A 5,804-nucleotide genomic window follows, 5' to 3' on the forward strand; every position below is an offset into this window, starting at 1 on the left:
TCTTTACCGTGTACAGAAGTCAAGTGATTTCCACCCACTTTTCACAGGCAATGCTCATCATTTTAAAAATGTCAACCAAAACCCCAGCCAAGTTTTTTTTTTTTTTTTTAACCAATTCATGAATAAAAATTAATTTAAACTTTATCCTAACATCAACCCCAGCAATGGCAAAAGACCTACCCTGGAGTTATACAAGCTATGCAATAGGTTAATATATGTGCATTTAATCCCTAAGATTGCACTGACTTTGACTTGTCTTGACTTGACTTTGTACATTTGAGATACTCTTGGCTAATAAATGTTATTGTCACTGCATCAGGGAAATCGTAAACTTAATCTTAGATGTTTAGTTTTTGCAGACACTTTTTCCCTTTTACATTGTGCCATAACCATCCACAATGTGACAGGTTTCCAGCGATAAGCAGTTTGTATATCCACAAACTGGTGTGTGATGTGACAATCAGAACATTATGTATAAAGAGATAGTTCACCCAAAAATAGGAATTCTGTCATCATTTACTAACCCTCAAGTTGTTCCAAACCTGTATGAGTTTCTTTTATCTGCTGAACACAAAATAACATATTTTGTGATGAACATATGTCAAGAACATACAGGATGAACTATCCCTTTAATACAAAAATGTGCTTTTTTAAGTTAAAAATAATAAAATAAGTTAACAAAATATAAATAAGTAAACAGTACGTGCTGCATTTCCACACCCATTTTGGAACTCAGCTGTGAAGCCATTGCTGAAGTGCCCTCATATGAAGCAATTCAAGCAGTGTTACTGTGGCTGCGGATACCATATGCCCCAGGATTCTCTGAAATAGTTTCAGTGGGGTCACCCTGCCCTTGAATGAATTAAACCAGTTCAAGCACTGAGTGAACATGTTTCTCTGTGAGGAGTTCTGTTAGGTTGACCGACTCCATACCAATGAAAGAGATCCTCTGCATGGGGGAGAATTTGCTCTTTTCCCAGTTGGCTGAGGTCTCTGAGCAACCTGTGTTCGCACAACTGCTCTCGCGACTGGGCCAGAATGAGCCAGTCGTCGAGGTAGTTGAGAATGCGAACGCTGTGTTCTTTCATGGGAACAAGGGCTGCCTCCACGATCTTCGTGAAGACGCGAAGTGACAGGGACAGCCCGGAGGGGAAGACTTTGTACTGATATGCCAACCCCTCGAACGCAAAGCACGGAAACGGTCTGTGTCGAGGGAGAATAGAGACATGAAAGTACGCATCCTTCAGATCGATCACTGCAAAACAATCTCGAGGACGTATACATTCGAAAATGCATTTCTGCCCACTGGCGATAGGAGAGGGGGAAGAGGGTGGCCAGGCATGGCATTGCACACCGCTATCTGCACCCTCTTGGGACCCAGAGGTAGAGGAAACTGCTCTTTTAATGAGGAGAAACAAAACTGAACAAAGGACTCTCCATCCGACCCTCCTTTGGGGGAGGGAGTGGTGAGGTCACTATCTCCCGAAGAGCTATTCCCTCCATCTCTGGGTCGCCCGTCTCAGGACCGCTTGCTCTTGTGCTTCTTGCCTGTTTTGGCAGGGGCCTGGACGGACTGCTCTGCCTTTCTGCGACTGGCTCCCCACTGGACCCTGGGAGGAAGCTGCTTCTGAGGCTGTGTGGGAGTGGAGGAAGCCACAGGGGGCACCCTCGGTGATGAGCAGGTGGAGGGGCTGCAGTCGGCGGCAGGGTGGAAGCAGCAGCAGTCTGCCGGAGCAGGATGTGTCTGATCGCCTCTGTCTGCTTCTGTGCAACCGAGAATGAAAGCTCTAGCATAAGTTCTGCCAGGAAGACTCAATGTTACGTCACCAATTAGTTTAGAGCTAACCAATCATTATCTTGCACTTGGAGTATATAAGATTTCTGACACATGTTTGAGTCCACAGATGCTGACGCAAACCTTCACCTCCATCCTCCCCACCACCACCAGGATGGTCCCTGTCCATACCTCCCAGGGGTCGGCTATGCCCCTGTCTTCATCTTCAGGCAGGAAATGCAGAGTCCGCAACCCTTTAGGATCTGAGCTACGGACGGGGCCTACGCCAAAGAACTTTCTTACAACATTTTGCTTGCTGATTGTTAATAAACATGGTTGTCATGTTATCTTACCTCCCCGAGTCTTTCTGGTAGAACTGCTGGGCGAAGTTCTCAACTGCATTGTCGAAGAGGCCAGCCTGGGAGATAGGGGAGTCAAAGAATCAATACTTGACAGTCTCCCTCATATCCGCCAGGTTCAGCCAGAGAAGACCTGTACCTGGACCACCAAGGTGGACATCGTCTGACCAAGGGAGCGTGTAGTGACTTTTGTCACATGCAAGGTGAGGTCCATCGATGTGCGCAGCTCCTGCATCATCCCTGGGGCATAACTACCCTCATGCAGCTATTAAACTGCCTTGGCTTGATAGACTTGCAGGAGAGCCATAGTGTGCAGGGTGGAGGCAGCCTGTCCACTGACTCTGTAAGCCTTGGCCATGACAACAGACGAGAACATACAGGCCTTGGATGGGAGACACGGGTTACCCCTCCAGTTGGCAGCACTCTTTGGGCACAGCTGCATGGCAACCATGCTTCACCAGGGGGATCCCACCCTTGGTCATCCCACCATCAAGGGTAGTGAGGGGGGAGGAGGCACCAGACCGGTTTCAGGCAGAAAAAGGTGCCATCCATGATCTAGTAACCTCCTCTTGCACTTCTGGGAAGAATGGCACTGGGGTGGAGTGCTAAGAACCAGCACAGGCCTCCCTGAGTTACCAATCATTCAACCTCAAGTTTGGGTCAGGGTGGAGGTCTCCACTCAAGCCAGACTCTCTCGGCGGCCCGGGAAAGCATAGCCTTCAAATCTGGGTCAGGCTCAGGCAACGCTACTCTCCCCGAAGTGGGCAACGCAGCCGAGTATTCATCCCTGGCAGACTCTAGCTCACCATCTGATACAGCGATTGACATCTGATCATCTGGAGGAGCATTCTGGTGCCCCAGAAGAGGAACTAGATTGGGGCATAGACAAGGGGACTCCACCTCGTTTGAGGTACTCAAGTCTCGAACACAACACCGTGATGGTCATCCTCCCGCAGTGGGTACATGACTCATCCACAAAAGCTATCTCAGCATGCTTGACACCCAGATATGTGAGGCAACGATCGTGATTGTCATCCGGACCCAGGTAACGACCGCATCCAGAAACACATGGATGGAATGACATCTTTAAAAAGACGCAGTGTCACACCCGTGTTTGCTCTTTTAGGGAAATTTAGCTCTCTTGTAGTGCTGAAGCGCACATAGGAAATGGCTGCAGCACAGCTGTCAGGGAATAGTGCAGCCTGCAGTGTGCAGAAAGCTCTTTTAGGGCTGTTATGAAACAACAGGAAGTGCTCTGAAGGATCGTGACCACCACTGCAGCGCCATCACAGCAACACCAGATAGCAGAGGCCTCTACCCCGAAGAGCACTCACAGACACTTGTAGAAACACTATCTGGTGAATGGAAGAGCAGAACAGTTGAACCACTCTGCTTCGAAGCAAAAACCTAAATGTGTGTTGCATCTGCTTCCACATTTATACCTGCACTGCTGGGCGGAGCACGACATGCAAATCTTGCACGCCAATGTGCATTGGCTCATTTAATTTACACTTGAAGGTGATTGGACTCTCAGGTGAGATCCCAATTCGTCAGTTCAGTTCTGACGTAATGTCGAACATGTATTATATTTACAAGTCACTAACCCTAAACCAAACCCTAACTGTAACCCTATAGTAAGTACATGTAGTTAATTAATAGTACTCAGTACTTAACTGAGTAATTACAATGTAACTATGGCACTGTAAAATAAAGTGTAACCAAGATGAAGACTGAAAGTAAATAAATAACTAATTGTTCTCACTCAGGATAATAATTCAGATATAAATTAAAGAGATTGCTTTCATTCCTAGTCTCTTTATTGCACATTGCCAGCAGCCATATCACCCTGTAGCCCAAGACTGGTTGGCCACTGAAGCTAAGCAGGGCTGAGCCTGGTTAGTACCTGGATGGGAGACCTCCTGGGAAATCTAGGTTGCTGCTGGAAGAGGTGTTAGTGAGGCCAGCAGGGGGTGCTCACCCTGTGGTCTGTGTGGGTCCTAATGCCCCAGTATAGTGATGGGGACACTATACTGTCAAAAAGCTCCGTCCTTTGGATGAGACGTTAAACCGAGGTCCTGACTCTCTGTGGTCATTAAAAATCCCAGGATGTCCTTCGAAAAGAGTAGGGGTGTAACCCCGACATCCTGGCCAAATTTGCCCATTGGTCTCTGTCCATCATGGCCTCCTAATCATCCCCATACACTGATTGGCTTCATCACTTTGTCTCCTCTCCACCAATCAGCTGGTGTGTGGTGGGCGTTCTGGCGCAATATGGCTGCCGTCGCATCATCCAGGTGGATGCTGCACATTGGTGGTGGTTGAGGAGATTCCCCCTTCAATATGTAAAGCGCTTTGAGTGCCCAGAAAAGCGCTATATAAATGTAAGGAATTATTTATTATTATTATTATTGCTTGGTTAAAGTGCCTGTAATGCAGACTTGTCATTAAATGTTATGTTTTGTGGAGAACCCTTGTTCTTCCTTGTCATGGCCTCACCTGTGCCCTAGCATGAAAGTACTGTAAGCCATCACATGGCATACAAAAAATCTCCTTGGCAGCACAGCTCAAGGTTGGCATGCCCATATGGTGGGCTCTGGAATATGTCAGAATGAGGGAATATGAGAAATCTATGCATGTGAACTTGCAAGCAGATGAAAAGGTGACTGATTACACCTGTGCACCTCTTCCCTCTCTCCTTCCAGGTGTTGTATAAGCGTGAGACTTGCGCTGTCTCTGTATTTATAACATGTGGGTCAGAGGCCCCATGCTGGATTCAATTAATTCCATGACAAGTGAACCTGCTCTTACCAGCCGGGCCTGTGATTTAGTAGGAGGGTGGGGTAATGCCATAACCTACTTAATCATAATTATTTCTTCAGCCTTGACTTATTTTTTTTGCGCAGTCAGCGGCTTGTATGTTCCCTGATGCAAGAGGAGCTTGTGTACAGCAAATTTTGAGATCACTAAGAAGTCACTGATGCAGCTTTTTGCATGAATGTTATTATAGATCTTTTACACAGGAACATGAGGACTGGGTTAAACTGGGCCAGAGCAATCCAGAATGACATTCTGGCATGTTCACTTGTGTGTCCATTCCAGTTTTTGTTTAAAACTGCTCAAAAAAAAAATGTTACTGATGTTTTTTTTCTTTTTTTGTTGTAATTTTGTCAATGGTAATGTTGAAAAAAGAAACAAAAACTATGTTTACAATAATAAATTATTTAAATGTTGACAAAAATATGAAGAAATAAATGTCACAATTTAATTTTGCCACTTTGCCATCAACTAAAATGTTATGGTCATCAACAAAAATATTAAAATTGACTAAAATGAATGAATTTGACATAATGAAATGACTGTTTTTTTCTGTTTTTAAAAGACAAAAACTGACTAAATCAAAACAAGTTGTGTAAAAATGAACACTGCAAGAGCAGCACTCTCTCCATTCCAGTGTAATCGCAAAATAAACCAAAGAAATAGACCATTTCTGATATATACCCACTGATCCCACCACCTCCGAAATCCCATTTTTTCCCCCTGGTGATACGGCAGACAAGGTCCTGATGTGCCTCTTTGATTTCCTATTTCCTGCATATCCTGATTGACAAGCAGGAACTCTGTAACCCAACTGATCTTTAATTATGGCGTGACAAAGACGTGAAAGCGCATGA

At 45.5% G+C, this 5,804-nt stretch overlaps 1 pseudogene; it reads left to right on the forward strand.

Annotated features, from left to right (window-relative positions):
• The first annotated feature begins 3,961 nt into the window (after nucleotides 1-3,961).
• On the forward strand, nucleotides 3,962-4,078 carry LOC125259506 (annotated as a pseudogene).
• The last annotated feature ends 1,726 nt before the right edge of the window (nucleotides 4,079-5,804 follow it).

This window comes from Megalobrama amblycephala, linkage group LG23 (genome assembly GCF_018812025.1).
Source record: "Megalobrama amblycephala isolate DHTTF-2021 linkage group LG23, ASM1881202v1, whole genome shotgun sequence".
Lineage (NCBI taxonomy): Eukaryota > Metazoa > Chordata > Actinopteri > Cypriniformes > Xenocyprididae > Megalobrama > Megalobrama amblycephala.